This window comes from Zonotrichia albicollis, chromosome 8 (genome assembly GCF_047830755.1).
Source record: "Zonotrichia albicollis isolate bZonAlb1 chromosome 8, bZonAlb1.hap1, whole genome shotgun sequence".
Taxonomy (NCBI): domain Eukaryota; kingdom Metazoa; phylum Chordata; class Aves; order Passeriformes; family Passerellidae; genus Zonotrichia; species Zonotrichia albicollis.
The window spans coordinates 18857063-18876565 of record NC_133826.1 but is presented as its reverse complement, the minus strand read 5'-3'; the positions used below and the strand labels follow the sequence as shown (position 1 = coordinate 18876565).

The 19503-nt window shown below is 39.8% G+C and overlaps 1 long non-coding RNA gene across 1 annotated transcript in view; it reads left to right on the top strand.

Moving 5' to 3' along the window:
• The first annotated feature begins 1896 nt into the window (after positions 1-1896).
• Positions 1897-19503, top strand: part of LOC141729852 (uncharacterized) — a 52064-nt gene continuing 34457 nt past the window's right edge. Inside the window, exon 1 of the long non-coding RNA XR_012581369.1 lies at positions 1897-2397. This is a non-coding gene — a long non-coding RNA (uncharacterized LOC141729852). The remainder of the gene's footprint in view (positions 2398-19503) is intronic.

The window sequence follows — 19503 nt, the reverse complement described above, 5'->3', positions numbered from 1 at the left end:
TTTCATGTATTTATTACCATAGTCAGGCATTCTTAGGGTGATATAATCACTACTGTAGTACAAATAATTTTTTTTTTCTCTTGAAGAACTCACAGGAATGAAGGAATGATATTACCCCAGGACAGAAGAGTTGGACTTGATGGACCTTTCCAATTTAGCATATTCTGTGATTCAGTATAAACTACTTCCTAAAAATAGGTCTGTTTTTTGTAACTGAATGCAAATATAAAAGTTATCTCATTACTTTGCTTTAATGAAAGTCCAGACTTTCATGCAATGTATCTTGTATAAATCTACTGAAAAATGTAAAAGAGCAGCAGAAGAGACTTTCTTTCAGTACTGGTGGGAAGATAAAAGCAATAATTATGGTATATGTGGTGATGGTAGGAAAAGGAAACTGGGCTTCCTGAGAGCTCTTGGCTCTCAGAGGATATGCCACACATGATTTATAAAGCATGATTTCTCCTGTAAAACCCAGGCAAAAACTCCTTAACCAGTTCTTTAACTCTGAGTACTAAGAAGCTGGACTGTAACTCTATAGCCATGTTAAGAGGAGCATTTCTATTTGTAATCCTGCTGCAGTAAAGAGGCTGCTCTCATAATTATATTGCTGTGGGTTTATAAGGCTTCATGTGAATTTTTTGTAGGTTATAATTGTTAATGACTTAAAGGAATCAGGAGAAGGGTGATGAACTTCTAATAGCTTCAAGTAAAAAATGGATGCTTGTCGATTTTGAAGAAATTCTGTGAGTTTCTAAATATAAAATTGGAGTACTTAATGGCCCTTTATAGACCTTAAGTGTTAATTATACTAAAAATCTAGTAAGATTACAAAGTAGTTACACAAAAGGAGGGTTTTATCTCTATATAGCAACTTCTAGAAGAAAATTTGATCCAAGGCTGCCTCTTTTTTTTCCCTCTTAGTATACTGAGTACCCTCAACAATTAATTCCAAGTTTTTACTTTTTAATTTTTGAATAGGTCACAGATAAGAAATAGATTAGACTCCTGTTTGAATATTCATTTATCCTCTATTGTCCTGCTAGCCTGCACTTTCTCAAGTGAGTGGTGAGAATTTTTCCAGCAGTGTGAGCTGGAAAAGCAGATGTAAGGACTGTCCAGCTGGTTTGCTGCCCTGTTGAAATATGTTTGTGTTTGGCTGATCTGAGAGGAGAATTACATTGCTCATTGGGGAAGCTAAGATGTGTGCTTGTGTCTTTTGGGTGATGAACATGCATATCAAACGTATTCCATTAAAATATTCCCTCCTGGGATAAAAGTGCTTTTGCAGAGAGAGAATACTCCAAAGAGATAGGAAATTGGAAAATGGACATTTCTTCCAGGAAACCATTCAAGTAATTTTTTTGTCTTTTAAGATTTTTTTTTCATCCTGAATTAAGATAAAAAGCAAGAGTTCACAGTTTCTCTTGGGGTAAAAATTCTGTTTTAGGAGAACCAGATTGGAAATGTTGGTGCTACTTTATTTGCTAACAGGCAATGCAGCTGTCACCTGGGAGTGGTTTTAATTCTCAAATTCCATTCATTTCTTTCATGCAAGTGCTTTTGAGCTGCTGGTATGTTTCTCTCACAGTAATTTTGCCCAGCTCAAATAGCCAGGGTGGGATGTAATTACTAATGTGAGTGAAAGATTAGAATGACTCACTTCACTATGGAGAAGTCAATTTCAACTTGGTTGAACTGTGAGGGATCACGGAAATTTCAGAAAATTCCCCCTCCCCCAAAAAAAGCCCTTTGTGAGTGGGGAAACCCGGCACTTATCATCGAGGAAAACCAGAAAAGTTTTGTCATTCCTGAGCGGTGCGCTTTTCAGGCCGCTGGATGCCCGCAACTGCCCAGGGTGCTGCGCTGGGCTGGGCTGGGCTGGGCTGTGCTGTGCTGTGCTGTCTGTATTGGCTGTGCTGGCCGTGCTGTGCTGTGCTGTACTGTCTGTATTGGCTGTGCTGGCCTGTGTGTGCTATTCTGTGCTGGTCGGTGTTGTGCTGTATTGTCTGTGCTGTGTGTACTGTGCTGTGCTGGCTGTTCTGCGCCGTGTGTGCTTTGTGTGCTGTGCTGCACTGGCTGTACTCTGCTGTCCGCACCGCGGGTCTGTGGACTCCCCGCTGAGGGCGGCCGCCCTGAGGGGAGGCCGGGCCGGGCCGCAGCGCCCACAGCCGGGCCCGCCGAACCCTCGGGGAACGCTCGTGGGCCCTAAAAAAGGGGAAAGGCCGCAAAGGAGCTGAGCAGCGAGGAGAAAAGTTTTAAAAGCAGCCCTGCGACCCCAGGGGTCAGGGCAGGAGGGGAGGAGGAGGCGATCCGAACCCCGGAGCAGAGATCCGTGAATTGGACGGGAGCTCCATAACGCAGCCAGCAAGTTCCCTCAAGTCTCTCCGATGTGAGGTGATGCAAATTTCCTTGTAGGACTTGCTTGTTACAAGCCATGGCAAAAAAATCTCTCAGGCGTGGGATAGCACATGCCCTTCTGAAGGAAATAATGTGTGTTTTTGCCTGAATCTTTTCATATGTGTGTTTGTATTTTAAATCCGAAACAAACAAATAGGTGTGGTTGCCTAGGAGACAGAAAATATACAAGTATATTTCATTGTTGAGCCGGGTCATTCACTTTTTGGTCATAATTCTTAAGGCACTGAGAGTCTGACGAAATAGTCATCATCCACACTAGTCATTGCCACAAAATCTCTGCAAGGAGTTTTTCCATAAGGTGAATTAATTTCCAGTCAGGCTACAGGGAGTGGGAGCTGAGCCACAGACCAGATGCTGCAGTGAAATCACCAAGCAGGGCCCAGCGCTAGAAGTGCTTTCCTTATTGCAGTTTCTGCTCACTGGCCTGAGTACAGATAGCCCTCAGCCTCCTCTTATCCTCTTTGCTTTTCCAAAGGCAGTGCAATATTTAATTAGCTACAGTTTGTCCATTTTTATACTGAAAACAAATATTTGCAATTTACATTGTGTAGTACAGCATGTTAGATCTGATCCAGCCTAAGAGAATGTAAATGCAAATGGTTTTTATGAATTTCCACATGCAGCTCCTGCAGAATTTAACATGAGCTGGGCCCTGAGGGGTCCTTTCTGCAGAGGGACAGACCTATGCTGTCTCTAGCTTGCTTCAGGGAAGCTTGCTCCAGCTTCCCAGGCTGTTTGTCAGTCAGCAGGGTTTGACTATCTGCCTTTTCCCAAACCATGACAAGCAAACTACTTATGGAGTAGATGGCCCAAACAAAAATCTTTTAAGCATGGTAGTGTGTTCAAAGTATCACAAAATAATAAGCTACTTTCTCACCTTGCAAAGCTTCCTACTTATTTCCTGTGTGCAGTAACAATATTAAAATCAATGTTATTATTCACCTGAGTGTGTGCTGTTTGACATAAACAGGGATTGCAGAATCAGGTCCTCATCTGAATTATTGAGAGTATAAATTGTATAATTTAGTCAGGGACTAAATCAATTACAGTCACTGGAGATGAACCAAAATCCTTTCTGTTTTTCAATGTATAGAGTTCTCTTTTTTTGTCTTTAATTAGACTTTACAGCTCTTTCTTGTACCCTTGACAATTTAACTGAACATATCCAAACTGAGATCTCATTAGATTTTAATTTTGTGGTGAGAGCATAATTAAGATAAGCCATCAAACAGCCCTAAAAACACAATCCTTTTTACCCCCGTACTTGGAGTTCATCAAGACATACAGTCCCTAAATGTTTCACCACAAATTAGTCTGGGTTGGACGCTTAAGTAGAGAAAACGTTTTGCTGTGGTAATACACAGTCATAAGAAATTGTTCTTCAAACATTTTGGTTTAACTGAACTGCAGCTGGCAGTTCATCTACAACCTACCATTTCATACCGGGTTTTTGATCAGTCAGGGACATGATGTAGTCCTGTGTCACATAACCCGAGGCATTTTCACACGCCTCTGCAGGGCAGACCAGTTGATTGCAACTTGTAAATTCACCACTTAGGCAAACTGTTATGTAATTGCAGGAAGATGTCTGATCTCCCTTTGCCCTAAGCTGTCACACATGGCTGGCTTCTCCATGGCTGCAAAACAGTTATTGAAGGCAGTAGAAATTGTGCTGCTCTACCAGCTGAGAACCCAGGCCAAAATACATGTGGGAGTCATAAAACCTCTGCTATGGTTTCTGATATTTTCTGCTACTTTGGTGTTTTGTCCTTCTATATGCCTTTACAGTAGCTTCCGATTTGTACTGTCTGGGTACAAACAGGATTGAGCTTTTCTATCAGCTTGCGTGTTCAAAAGTAATTCCTGCTCCCTGTAGGCAAGAACACACATTATGTAGTAGGAAACCAAGGAAAGGTATAAAATCCCTTTGTTTTTTGGCAGGTGTCCCTGCAGAAGGTGGGATGGACAGGGTTCTGGCTGCTGCTGAGACTGATCTGGTTTATCAGGATGCCAGTGGTGGCTCCAGAAGCACTGGGGGTAAAATGGGCTCCAGTGTCATGCCCCAGCCAAACAGTGTTACCTCAATGGCTCAGGTGAGCTCAGAGACTGCAGTGCTGCTGTTTTCATTGCCAGTTCAGTGAACTGAGTGGGGCTGAAGGATTTCCCCCCTCCCCTACAGCCTTGGTGTAGACAGGAGCAGAATGTGCTGCCTACAACCATTAGTTTCTGTAGAACCTGGAGTTTGGGACAAGAGACCCCTGAAAGGTCAGTGGGTGACCTGGCTACCTGAGGGAGTTTAAGAGTATACAGAGGTGTTCTAGAAATAAAAGAAAGGAATTTATGTAATCTTTGAGTAAAGTAACTTTCACACTGTAGATGTTGCTATATCTTGAGCTCCTACTAAAACAGCACTGAGTAATAAGCACTGTGTGTTAATATATGTGTATATATGTATAAAATTTTCTATCCATTCTCATTTAATTATAAGTATTAAATATCTATCTGGAATAGAAATGATATTTATTGCAATGTGAATATTGTGCAGGTGATTTTTTTAAGTTTTAGAGTAAGCAATTATTTTATTTAATTATTTGGATAAAACAATTATTTTATTAAATAATAATGTTGTTTTATTTCCGTTAGTATTCAATTAAATAATTCCTATGTTAATTGACACACATTCTTGGCCACAAAAAGCAGTGTAAGAAATGCAGTATAGTGTGGGATTGCATTGTAGAAACGTGTCTGTGAAACCAATAGACCGGCGGCCTGTGCTCCCACCAGGGGGCAGGACGAGACAAAAATTAACGAGTGTCAAGGGGACAAACACACAGCCCCGCTCCTTATCCCCCCCAGCGTCAATTTTTGCAAAGGCACAAGCTCTGCAGCTGTGTGACTGTCTAAGTGAAAGCAAGTATTCTGGTTTTTGGTTTGCATTTTTTTTTTTAAGGGGGTTTATGTAAACAATGCTTGGCTTCTGCTTTAGTGGACATACACGTCACTGCTTCTGAGGTACTGTGTGTCCTCAGAAACAGAACTCCTATAGTGTATTTACTGAAGCACTTTTGAACTATGTAGAGCTATATAAGAATTCTGTTTGTTTCACATCTTGTAAAAAAGTTGTTCTTTTAATCCCCTCTGCGGTATTTTAGCTATCATTCTTCTTAAACAAAATTGGAAGATAGACTCCGCAATTCAAGGCTGTAGCATTATATTGTTTGTTGTGAAAACAACATAGAGGAGCCTGAGGCTTAGCATATGCCCAATTACAGGGGAAATCTGACATTGTAAGTGCTTCTTGTGTCTAGGACTAGTGCAGAAGGCAGCCTACTTTCTACCATATTGCCGTGACCCACTTGTGCTCTGATGGGAGGATCACTGAGTGAGGGCTGTTTAGCCCAACCACATCGTGCTTAGCTATGAGGAGCAAAGTCCAGTGCAAAAACTAGGTTTGTTCATGGACGTGGAAGTGCTTGTAATGAATTCTGTTCATAATTAATTATAGCCTAATCCCAGATGGTTTGAGTGCTCATCTCAGAGCAAGAAGGTTGTGAGAGACTTTTTAGTAATTACACCACAAAATCTAGTAAAGATTTTGTGGTGTAATTACTAGAGACTAGAAATGTGTCATCTAGTTACCAGGCCATTCCACACCCACAGCTGAGGTGGGGAGACTGTAGCAGGTACCTGTGGGTTACCAACAGTCTGGATTTTACATGTATATTACCAGAGGTACAAATTGTGGTGCACCAGCAACTATGTGGAGAGGAAGTGAGTTTTCATCCCTCCTAGCTTTGGCAGTGAAAAAGCAACTTACAATTAACAATACACTTAGCTTTGCTGAGGGAAAGGCTCAAAGGAATGTGTTTTAGCAGTTACCAGCAAAGGAGTGCCCCCTTTGTTTAAGAGAAAGAGATTTTCTTTATGACATGTAATTAAAGACTCAAATAACTTCAGTATCTCTGGAGTTTTTCTTTTTCATTTAAACTTTATGCTTCAGTGTTGCATTTGGCTTGAGAGATAAGTTATTCAGGTAGGTCAGCTGTGTCAATCAGGTACTTAGAATAAATGCAAACAGATGTGGAAGGTCTGAATGCTCAGAGGGGTAAATAACTGGAGGCTGATATATGCTATTTCTTACCTATCACTTCTGAATTGAAACTGTGAATCTCAGCACTGTGCTCTGCCCTGTCAGAGCCTAAACAACAGCTTTGGGTGCGGGTGGGTTGTACTGATGAAAGTTTTTACAGGAAGTGACCGCAGTGCAGGAGTCAAGTAGCACCTCTGTCACAATGACAAGTTTGCGATCATCTGCCGGTTCTCTTCCAAAGCTGTGGTAATCACATATGCTCTGAACATAGAGAGACGTCATTCTCTCCCAGGATTTTCCTGGGAAGCTGTGAGAAGCTGTGGGAAAGCTCAGAGAAAATGAGAAACAATTCTTATCTCCCCTTGCTGCACCTGTTGTTTTGCATATGCGGAATGCGCTATGGAGCTTGTTTACCAAAGGATGTTTCCTTAACTGGACTCTGGTGATGGTGTTTTGGATTCACTGACCAGCTGGATCCACGTGTGTGTCACGACTGTCTGGCAAGGGTGATGGGTTTTTCTTAACAGTATAGTATAGTGTAGTAAGAATAAAGCAATTGATCAGCCTTCTGCAATCATGGAGTTAATGCTCATTATTCCCTGGTGGGGACCACTGCTACAATACAAAGCTGCCAGATACTTTGAGTATGTTTCTTCTATATATCCTTGAGATGATTTTCTCATTTCATAACTCAGAACCATAGGAAAAAAAAATTAAAAGTCCAGAGCCTGGAATGCTTCATAATCTGTACTTTTAAGTGTACACAGACTCACACAGTCATGCAGGCTGAGTAGGACTCAGCATCCAGCCCAACCCACTTCTCAGAACATAATCTATACTGAGTTCAAAGTAGGTTCCTCAGGTTTTTGAGGTCTCCAAAGTTCTGGAGACTTCTTGGGCTTCCTGGACAACCTAACTCCAAAAATACCTGTAACACAGCTAAGAATAACTATTTAATTTTATTGTTGCAGTCAATGGCTGTTATTTTTATACAGAAAAAAAAAAAAACCAAAACATGGATTACTCTTTCTCCTGAGGTGCTTGTGTTGGAGTTTTGATTTGATGCTTTGACTCCCTTCATCCCCTAAGCTACAGGCAGGTTGCACAGGCTCAGTCAAAGGAGAGAAACTCTGAGTTTCTTCTCATAACTGTAAGCTGACCTCGGAGTCAGGAGGCTCTTATAGTTTGGGGCTAGTCATCTGCAGCTTCAGTGGACAAAGAAAGCAGTACAGGCTGTGCAGTTTGCAAGGGGGGCCTAAAGCCTTTGTGTTCCTGTGGCCGGCAGGAGAAGGAGGGAGTGCTGCACACCTCCAACACACAGGGACCCTCGTGACCTGGAGGATATTTGGTACATTTCCTGAATTTGGTACATTTCCAGATTGTCCTTGCTAAGTGCCCATGTTGAGCACTGCTTTTCCTGGTTTGGAAGCTGGCTGATTCGCACTGTTTAGGAATTGGCATCAAGGCCTAAAGAGCAGATTTGCACTTGGCAAGACACAGTGCATTCCACTGTGTTCAGTTCCTGCCTTTGTGGTCTGATGTGGCTGTGTCAGAGCCCATCAGCTGTGATTTCACATATATCTACTACTTCTCAGCCTCATCCAGGTGGGAATTACAGCACTCTTCATTAAATACCTAATGACATTGCCATACACCTCTTCATACCTTATGACTTAAGGAGAATGCTTCCTTTTGTGAAAAAAGTGCAATGTGGATGCAATGCACGATTTCCTTAGGACAAAGGGGAGTACAGGATATAAAAATACTCCAGAGATGCATACATATTGTGGAGTAGGAATCTCCTTTATTTTTTCCTCCTTTATCTTTCATTTCTTTTATAACTTCAGTTTTATGTGTAACAAATTTTATCGAATAAGTGTATTTAATATTGGTTGAACTCAGAAAATGTAGAGGATAAAATAAAAGACATAAATCCAACAGAAAGGCTATAGATATCTTCTTGGCTTGCAGATATCTTCTTCAGTGCTGTTTCCATGGAAATTATTTATAGTGCCTGGAGGGAGTGAAGTGCAGGTCACAGATCCGCAGAGCTACAGTAGGCTTTCAGCCCAGTTAGGCAGAAGCTGACAACAACAAATGGGCATGTCTTTGAATGGAGCTCTTCTGCTTTCAGAGGAAAATGTAATCTCTTATAAAAATGTGACTTTGAGAGAAAAATATTAATCTCTGTGGCAGTTTGGGGTGAAATTGGAACCAAGAGCTGTCGGTTTTCATTATGAAAATGGCTTCAAACTCTCTTCTTCACTTCCCCCTCCCCCCATTGCTTGAAGTCATTAAGGGCTTCATCACATTTATTAGAGCAGAATTCTAAGTACCATTTCAGATTAATACTGTGCATTCCAGTTTGGCTAAATATTTTACTTCTTGAATGTCTACCTGGGATATGCTCAAACAGAGCACAATAGACAAATTTGGTAAATGATGAGACTATTACCAGTCATCAAGGAGCATATTCTGCATTTTGTTTACATAAAAATACATTTTGTATAAAATATTAAACCTATAGGGAACATTTTATATATTGTATTTCTGTATATTACACATATGTGTGTTTTTTCTTCTCAAAGACTTACAAAAATAGGTTATGTAACAATTTACATGACAGCTCTTTGTAGAAATTAATGCTTTGTACAAAGACTTTTTAAAGAAGGGTATGCAGATATATGGACTGCAGTTTGAACTAAGAGCATCACTCTTGTTTTGTCACAGATTATTTGGCAGTATTCTCTTTAAGAATTTTGAAGCCAAAATAAATTTGTTATCCTCCTAATTAGCTGTATTTTTTCTTTTATTAAGTTAGTAATTTGTTTCTTCATCTCTTTCTCCCTAATTTATTAGAGAACATGGAACATTCCTTTTCCTCTTAAAAATTAGGATATGCCCAGGCTCTCTGTGAAACAGGTACTTTGTAAATAGCTACAGAATAAGAGTGTGTGACCAGGCACTGTTTTTTTCCATTTTCCTAGAGAAATGAAGGATGTTCAATATACAAGTAAGTCACTTCTGAATGACTTCATCTATATTCCAGGAAAGGAATAAATTCAGGAGGAAGGTAGTGAAAAAGAATGTCGGATAAATTTTTTTTTAGGATGGTAAGTATTTGCACTGTAAATGTTACTGTTTCTCATTTGACTATGCTCTCATTCACCTTTGAACTCCTGTAGATACTGTTGTACACTGTGTTTCCAGTAGTTCCATAAAAATACAAATGACTGAATATTGGTGATCACAGTGAAGTGTTTAAGTAACCACTCTACAGATATGAATCAAATTCAGATTGGTTTAGCTCCAAACCCTGATTGCAGTGCTTCAAACAGTTTTTCAACTTTATTTTAGTGTCTGGAAGGGTCTATCTACTGTAGTGTGATACACTTTAGTGTAACTTAGCCAAATGAACTGGCAAAGTCAGGAGATAATGAAGGTATTGAAGCAGGCCATGTCTGCTGGTTATATCAAGCAAGTAACTTCTGTGATATCCTAAATGCAGTGAGAGACTTATTACTGCAGCTGAATCACAGAATGGGTATGAATGGAAGGGACACAGTGGGTCCTGTGGTCCAACCTCCCTGCTGCAATTGATCCTAGAGCACTTGGCACAGGGCTGTGTCACACAATTCTGGAATGTCTCCAGGCAGGGAGACTCCACACCCCCTCTGGTCACTTGGTCCCAGTGCGTGGTCAGCTGCACAGTAAAAAAGTTCTTCCTCATGTTCACTGGAACTCCCTGTGCAGCAGTTCCTGCCCATGGCCTCTTGTCCTACTGCTCTGCACCACCGAGCAGAGCCTGGTCTATCCTCTGATGCCTCCCTGCTGATAGACATTGTCGTGATGAGGTCCCCTCTCAGTCATCTCTTCCTGCCTGAACAGCCCCAGCTCCCTCAGCCTTTCCTGGTGAAAGGCTCCAGTCCCTTTTTTGCCTTTGTCAACCTCTGCCAGACCCAGGCAGAGCTCCAGGAGCTCCCTGTCTGTTTTGTACTGAGGAGCCCAGAACTGGTCACAGCTGTCCAGATGTGCCTCACTGGGGCTGAGTAGTGGGGCAGGATCATCTCCCTGGGGCAATGCTCCTCCTGACTATCTCAGCATAATATGAGCTCAGTGCAGTTTGTATGTCTCTCCTCAGCTCCTCAGAAGGAAAAGAATGGATTAAAGTTTGGTTTCTATATCAGTGTTGTGACAAGGTCTCTCTAATCCCCTCCCCACTCTGCAATGTTGGTTAACGTTCTTTTGATTTGGTAGATACTCTTTAAATTAGCACACAGTGTTTCTAACAGGTCAGTTAGGTAGGCCACCTGACCACTCAGGTGTAAAAATCTTAGCAGTTTCTGCCGACTGGAGGTTAAATATTAACCACAACCTAGAAATTCAGCACTCACCTCATTAATCCATTTGAAACCATCTGTCATAAAAAGTTGCAATATGTGACACCACTTTTTCCCCCCTCTGGCATCTGCCAATTGCTTTTTATCTCAGGAAAATGTGTTGTTAAATTCAGTAATTTTGTAGCCGTGCTTTTGTCGGTTTAGATATCTTGGCTGATGTTTATTAAAAATGCTTTCATTAAAGCAGCTCAATTTCAAATCTCTTCTATATAACAGTAAACAATTCTTTCTTGGTGTCATTTTTCTTGTTGGGATGGACTCTTCTGAACAGCAGTAGGCACAAAGCTGTTGTCCCTAGGAGATGCTCTGGGGGAAAAAAAAAGAGCAAAACAAACCCAGCCCATATGGTCCCTTCCTGTGTAAAACGTGTTCAGATTCCCACAGTGGAGTAGGTATGGGAAAAAATACCTTATATATGCAGGAGCAATCCCATGCATTGTGGTCCATTCCTACAGGCTTGGATGGGGTGCAGAGAGCAATAGGAGTTGTGAACCTTCCCTAACTTGCATGGCAAAAGGAAGATTGAGTACTGAATCACATTCTGTACTACTGAGGAGAGTAAATCTGTATCTGCTTCTAGGACATAATGTTGTTACAGACTGAATGCCAGCCTTTATCTCTCTAGTTGTGGTCAGAAATTCAGCAGCTGATCATTTGTTTTTACCTATGGTGGTGTTATGGAGATGTAGAATACTTAACTTTCAGAGACTTACTTTTACATTGGTGGAAATAACTGCTGTGAGCTAAAGCACTGATACACCATCAGCTGCCTGAGCAGGGCGCACTTAGGCATCAAAATACTCCCTCTTGACATGCAGTAGCCTGCTTAGATCCATACTGATCCTTCTGCATAGCTATTTAAATTGTCTTTATTTTTCACCACAATGAGCAAGATGGACTCCTTCACTCTTTGAGACATGTTCCTTTGTTACTTTTTCTCATTGTGTGTTGAAGCTCCTTTTTGGTAAGGGAAGGATTAAGACAATGACAGCCTTCTGAAAAATAATTTTTTTACAGAGCATTAATCAACAGTGTTGGTTTTGCTGCAGGTCGTTATATAGCCTTTTCCAGCACTGTAAAAAGCCTTTATTTTCTTTTCTAAACGGAAATAGAGAAATATTATTTTTGTCTGTGTTTTGCCCTCAAATTCCCGTGTGTATAGTTGCAGTAGTAGTTTCCTAATTTCTTGCTTATTTTTTTGGTCTACAAATATTCTGAATATATGCAATCAGAACCTAGAGTATATCTCACTGGAGCTCTAAAATATCATTTCATTGGAATGAAGCAATATTTTAACCCTATGAGATACTTATTATTTTGATGGGATCCCTATTCTTTCAATTGTATAGCAACTGTATTTGTGTTTACGTGTAATAATACTGTGGTAAAGCTGAGTGGTTTCACCTCCATTGTCAGGATAATGTTTTGCCATAGTACATCTTATTTATCTTACACTTTGCTAGGGAGTAGTTTTTAATTGGTAATTGGTTCACAAACAGGTGTCTTGGTTTAGTAGCCATTGTCTGCTCTTTGTTGGGGCTGAGAGAAATTGCCTGCTAACATGAGTACACTGCTTAGCTGCACAGTAAGTGAGAAGGGCAAGTCTTCTCTGATGAGAAATTTGCAATGAATTGGTTTTGGTTTGGTTTTTTTTCTCTCTGAGGTGCTAATTGAAGCTTAGCAGTAAAAAAGACCAGACTGGCAGTGATTAGTGCAAACTCTGACAGAGACCTATACTCTCTTCAGAAAATTTTACTAGTCTAAACAACTTTCTTAGCTTTTATTTTCCATTGCATCAGATTAATATCTTTATTATATTTCACTAAACTGAAATATGTACAAAAAAGTAGGGTAAACAGTTTCTTTTCACCCAATGGCTAGACATGTTCTTATCAGCTAAGCAAAATACTACCCATTAATGCTTCTAGACTTAGTTTTGTGCACTGCTGCCCTTTTTAAAAATTATTTTTTATTTAGGCAAGCAGGCAGAGTGAGTGTTCTGAAATACATCTAACAGAGATTACTTTATAAATTAATTTAACACAGTTGTCCCAAATTTGTTAAGAACTCTAAGATGGACGTCCCTGATGAAATATTCAGGAGAGATTTGTTGCTCTGTGAAGTTCTCTGCCAGTCATTACTGTGTGGTATCTCTACTGAGACATAAAATATACTGTATATGAGATTTTCATGTAGCACTTCACTACTCTTTCTCTAGAGCTTATTTCACAGCAGCTTGTGCAGAACCATTTTGAATAAATATCTACTCCTGTGTTTGCATAGCCAATTCACATGAGCATGAATGAGAAGAAATTATAATTTTTCTGCTGGTTACTGCACTTGTGAGGAATACTTGTTTCTATCATAATTATTTTCTTTTTTTTTTTTTGTCTCTATAGGATTTTAAAGTATCTGTTCAGCAGCTTGTACACATGAGCAAGATGATTTATCGTGTACACTCTGAATAATTCTAGGCAAATAAATATTCAGGTGTCTTTGCAGAAAGGTGTGTCTGAGAGGAAGAGCACCTGGTGCAATCCAAAGAGACCACAGGGTATGCAGTTACATGGATGTGTCAGTTGCCTGTGGTCCAATTGGCGCACAAAGCTTAAATTTTCTGTTACCGTTCCAGGATAATTATGCAGCTCCCTGACATGAATGGACTTGGTCAGTCTCAAAACAGGGCATGTTTGCTGTTGAAATCAAATGCAATCAGTTCCTCTTGGATTCTGTTATTTAAGTCTGTCACTGAAGGCATGGGAGAGAAATTCTGGATAAATTATATAACTGCCTTCATCTCAGGTCTGTAATAGTAATTGCATGTGGAAGTATTTGAAGCAGAATGATTAATTTTTCTTGTTATGACTCAAACTTCACTCTGAACTTGTGCTAGGGACTGTTTGCCATGAGCTATCTGCAAATAGATGTCTGGTAATAGTTATTTGGGCTGGATGGCAAAAGTGACCAGCTGTGATGCTAAATGGAAGCATTCCTTTGGGTGAAGTTGGAACCATTGCCATGTGTTCTATCACTGAACACCAAGGAGAAGGGCTCAGCACCTTCCCCCTTCACTTCCCCTCCTCAGGAAGCCATATAGGGCAATGAGGTCACCCCTCAGCCTCCTTTGCTCCTAACTAGACAAACCCAAAATCCTTTGCTGCTCCCATAGAACGTTCCGCCTTTCCCTTTGTTGCCCTCCTCTGGATGTATTTGAGCATCTTCACATCCTCCTGAAATGGTGGAACCCAGAGCTGCACACAGAACTCCAGGTGAGATTGTAAAGCTAAATACAGTTGGAGAATGGCCTCTCTTAACGGACTGAATTGTGTGTGGAGAAGAAAACTTTGATCACATCTTTACAACTGCAAAGGAAGGACCTTGCCATTGTAGCATCTTATTGCAATGATTAAGTTACAGGCATATCTACTCAAACCTCAAAGCCTGGTTAGATATCAGCTCAGACCAGGTTGCTCAGGGCTGTGTTCAGTCTTGAAAACTTCCATGGAGGGAGATGGCACAGAATCCCTGGGGTACCTGCTTTATTACCTGATGGCTTCACAGAGGGAAAGCTTCTCTGCACAACCAACCTGAACCTCCCTTGTTTCAGTTTATCCCCACCACCTCACACTCTCCTGCTATGCACCAGTGTAAAAGTCCTGGCTCTGCCTCCTCCAGGAGCTGCTTGCTGGCCCTGCCAGTTTGCCAGGGAACTGGAAGATGTTTGAGGCACCATTTGTTTATTTCACCTGTGTCTCTCCTGAATGCTACATAATAGGATGTGAAACAGCATTTACGTTGAACAACATGCATTGCAACATCTCTGAGCATTTTTTATTCTTAAATCTCAAGCTTTCATAAACTCAGATTTTATGGTAGGAATAAGCATGCATTAATTTTTTTTCTTCCAAGTTCCTGAGTATGTGTGAAAGAAATGAGAAAGAAATAGGGAAAAACCCCAAACCACAACAAACAAACAAAACTGAACAGAACCAAAACAAAATCAAAAGTTAAAAGGTAAGTTTTTATTTTTCTTGGATTTGTAATTCCATTCACACTAACATTCAGTCTGGATGTGAAGTATGCATGACAGGATGTTGGTGAAATGCTTCTCCTAACAGAGGTATTGTGTTCACAACCAATGAAGTTTTAATGTTTCTGCTTCGCATTGGGTGTACCTGAATTTAAGGGTGACTTTAAAATTAAGATTTCAAGTAGAGTAAAGTCAGGATTGTTCTTTAGTTATATACATTTTAACTCTCTAGATCTGTTTATTCCTCAGTAAAAAATACACAGTCAAATAAGGAATAACACTAATGCCAGTGTTGAAGTTTTTATATCTTTGTTTATAAAGAGTGATAGTGAAAGCAGAGTGAGAGAAATTATTTTATGTCACACACCAGTGGCTGACTTCCTACATCTGTTATTAATGAATTGCAACTGTTTATATCAGCACTGGGTGTGATATCATGAGTTTTTGAATTTATCTAGTAAATTCCGTATCTGTTGCATGAGTTCAGTAAATAGCATAACGTTAACTAAATGAAGATATGAAACTGTGGGAAAGTAAAATACTGACATATATACACCCTACTGTGATACATTTTAATGTGGATTTGAGTCTTAGATTTTAAGCTTACCCTGCAGCAGAATCTGGCTGATTTGCTCAAAACCTTCCCCCCTACCAAAGTGATACATGCGCTGTGACCGTGTTTACTCAAGAATGCTGAAGTGTGTGCAGTAAGTGCAATAGTCTTTGAATATTTGTGAGTTCAATGGAAAAACCCTAAAACCCTAAAGTTCAACATTTAAAAATGATGAACAAATTATTTTCACACAAGGGCACAGCAGGTGCCCCACTGTCCCCATCTAGTAATTCAAATGTTCATGTGTTTAACTGAACACACAGAACAAGCTATCTTTGATTATTTGATTTGTATACAGAAGTTCACTCATTGTATACACACACCAAAAGACTGGAGCAATGCAAACAAAGAAGATGTGTGTCCAACAGCCCTCACCCTCTAAATCATTTCAGTGGAAGTAAAATGGGGGCTGAAAGATGATCTCACTTCTTAGCAGATGGGCTTAGACCTGGATGCTGATTGTTTAGATGTCCTTGAATTGAGGTTTTCCTTCCAGTCTTCAGCTGGCGACAATTATATTTCTATCATCTTTATTTTTAATATATGCTGATTTTTAATTTTTTTTAAATCTTACTAAATATGAAAGCAGAAGCAAGGAAAAACATCTGCTGTAGAAAATATTCTGAATCACAGTTTAGAGAACTTATGAATACTGTAGGCTTAACACTTGCACAAAACTGTGTGGGCGGCACACTGTCAAGTGCAGACAGTGGTGGGAGACTCCAGTATGGGAGTCTTTTTTAAATGGTGAAAAGATCAAAGAAAAATTATTTGGAGGAAAAAGGCTTGATTTGGAGGGAGAAAATATCATGTTGGACACAAATTAAATTACTGTATGGATTTGGACAGATATGACATGATTAAAAATCATGTAGTTAATCCACCAAGTTTTTAATAGAGCTCATTACCATCATGTGGGAAAATTCCTGCTGAGAACTTTGGGCTGGTTAAGTATTAACCTATGTATAGCAGGGATTTGGCTTTTATTTCTAAAATCTATATTTCTCATGCTAGTCAATGAACCAGGAAGGATTTAAAAATTCAGCCATGCTTTTTCTTCAGTAATGAACCTCCATGTTTTTGGATGCTGTTGTCATTTTCAGCTCTTTCATTAGTGCTTTTACCTGGCTTTAACGTTGCTATGTCTACCAGCTGGCTCTCTAGCTGGGGCTCAGGATATAATAACAGAAAGTGAGAAATGGATGATTGGGCTGAACAAAATAAATATGAGTCTGACAGAATGTAAAAGATTGTACTTGTTACCAGAACATTCTTCTGATTTCCAACATAAATGCCAGCTAATATGTGTGTTCCATAGACCTGCCTGCCAAATATGTTGGACTTGGAAAAGAAATTTTCCTGCCAGTTACTGTATACTAAGGCTGCCTGTCATTATCTCTCTCAGCTTGCTTTTTTTTTTTCCCCAGTGATTGTGCATTTTACAGAAGTACAAAAGACAAGCAATTTAAAAGGCTTTTTGTGTATAAGATACTCAACAGGCAACTTACTTGCTGGAAATGAAGTGATTTTGTGCGACAATTTTCTTCCCTGCATATAACATTTATGTTACAAAAGTCATGATTGTGGAGATAGAGTTCTTATCTATTTTATTCACTCTAATTAATTAGAATGAATAAAAGCATAATTTTGTATATGGTTTTAAAAAGCCAAGCAATTTTTAATAAAAACTGCTTCTTTGCAACAGGGCAGGAAATTGTTTTTTCTATCCCTATAAATATTCACTATTTAAATATCTTCTTTCCCATAATGAAATATGGACCCTTTAAAGCATTAATGAACTTTTATTGTGGAAAAATGCAGTCAGGGACCTTGAAACATCTAATTGAAATGACTTTGAAATACTGAATTTATTTCTTATCCTCATTTTATATGCTAAGTTTATATGTACAGACATAAAAAAGAAATTCTAACCAAAAATAGTATTTTCTGTGTTTTGAAAAAGTAGCATAAACTATTTGGATACCCACAGATATTTTTCCACTTAAATCAAGAAATCAGTTAGTGTTTCTGTGTCACAAAATGTTATAGCTCTGAAAATGCCATATTTTTAATTGAAAATATCTAGTCAAACTCTTCTCATCTTCCTGCACTACAGACTTCACTCTTATATCTATTTCTGAGCCAATCAATACTAGATTTGTTTACTGCAGTTTAATTTAAAAAAAAAGAGACAGTGCAGCACTTTTACCGTATCTTGAATTATGTCATGAATCTGAGCAGACCCACTATTTTATTGATCTTTGCAGCAGTTTAGTCACCAAAATATGATTATGAAAACTTCTGTCAAAGCTTTTGCATTGACACAGTGCTGAACTGTCTTGGACAGATTGTATCTATGCTGAATAGAAAAACCACTTGACATATTCAAAGTAATATACAGATGATAGGTAATATTCTCTTCAGCAGACAGCAGGGGTGGCCCTACATGCCATGATTTTGCTCATCTGAGTAAATGTCCTCTAAAATAACTACTGAGGCGCTTCAGTTGTAATGCCAGAAGTGTCTCCAGGTCAACAACATCCATGATCAGCGCACCTCATCAGACACACCAGCAAACGGGCTGAGCAACAAGGGGATGTCACCTAATGGAATTCTGGCTGGGCTCTTGGATCTCCACAGACTTCTGACATTGTTCAAAGGGAGAAGGACAATCTCCCATCTATCAAGTTTTAGGCAGGGGCTCGGGGGCTGAGAATTCCCCACTGTAAAAACTTGCATTTTCCTGTCAGCTGAGAAAGTGTAGGGTGATCTGGTAGAGACAGGATCCCAAAGGTGAGATATACCTCTATGGATTAGCAAGCATCCTGCAGCAGGAGACCCCGACGGACTGAGAGCCCTGGGGGCCTTGTCAGCAGGCCACAGGAGAGCAGGGCCATGTGGCAGTCCCATGCTCACAAGCTGACTGCACTCAGCAGGCAGCTTGGGCAGTACAGGAGCAGTTCCTCAAGGCTTTCACTGTAGCTATTTGCTAGATGAGCTACTGCTGTATCTCTTATCTGAGGCACAGACTGGGTCCTGGAGACCTTTGACATGTACCACGAGGCAACCCTTTTTCTCATGATACTGCCTGCAGTGTTTTCTTCTAGGTAGCTGCTGGAATTGCTAGTTTAGTTTTTAGATCCTTCCAAGTAGAAACAAAAGAGCCAGAATTATAAATGTATTCTTTGTGTGTATTGCATGCTAGATACTGTGGCCTGCAACTCACCTACTTATGGAAGGCCATCCACAAATCAGCTCTAAAGTCTCTGCTAGTTTAATTCATAAAGTTCATCAGCTGTCATGATTTTTTCATCACTTGTTTTCAAATTATGGTACTTCTAAGAAAAGTGAAGCTTCCAACTCTTGCTTAAGCATTGACTTGAGCACTTAAACATTTTATAGGGGATTGGTTGTGTGAAGTAGGACAAGAAAGTGACAAATATACCAAATGTGTTCTGCTTCAGAAATTTTTTATGTTTGAGGTTCAGTGCTCAGTTTATGTGGCAATGCTGAGTTCTGGCAGTCTCCTCCAGACTCATTTCTCACAGCTCCCTTGAGCACTATGCCATGCTAATGCTGCATTGGTTGTGACAAGGAGATGATTTCTTCAAGAAGTGCTTTTTTGTCTTTGTGGAATAACAGAAGTTATTCTAGATCAGCAATTCATCAGGCTCCATTGGCTGTACTTTCAATAGGGTATCTTCAAAATAGACTAAACTAGTATAAGACCTTAAAGGATCTCAGACAGGCAGACTGATGTCAAATTTTCTGCCAAAGAATGCTATTTAATGAAAGTTTTGCTGTTTCACACCATAGCATGGTTAATGTTTTGTAGGTATGATGCATCCTGATCTCCAAGTGGATTAAATTTGTGTCATGGACACCATGGATCAGAAATTGTTCCTCCTGGCTTAGAATTAGAACATTAAGGAGAGGATTTCATGTAAAT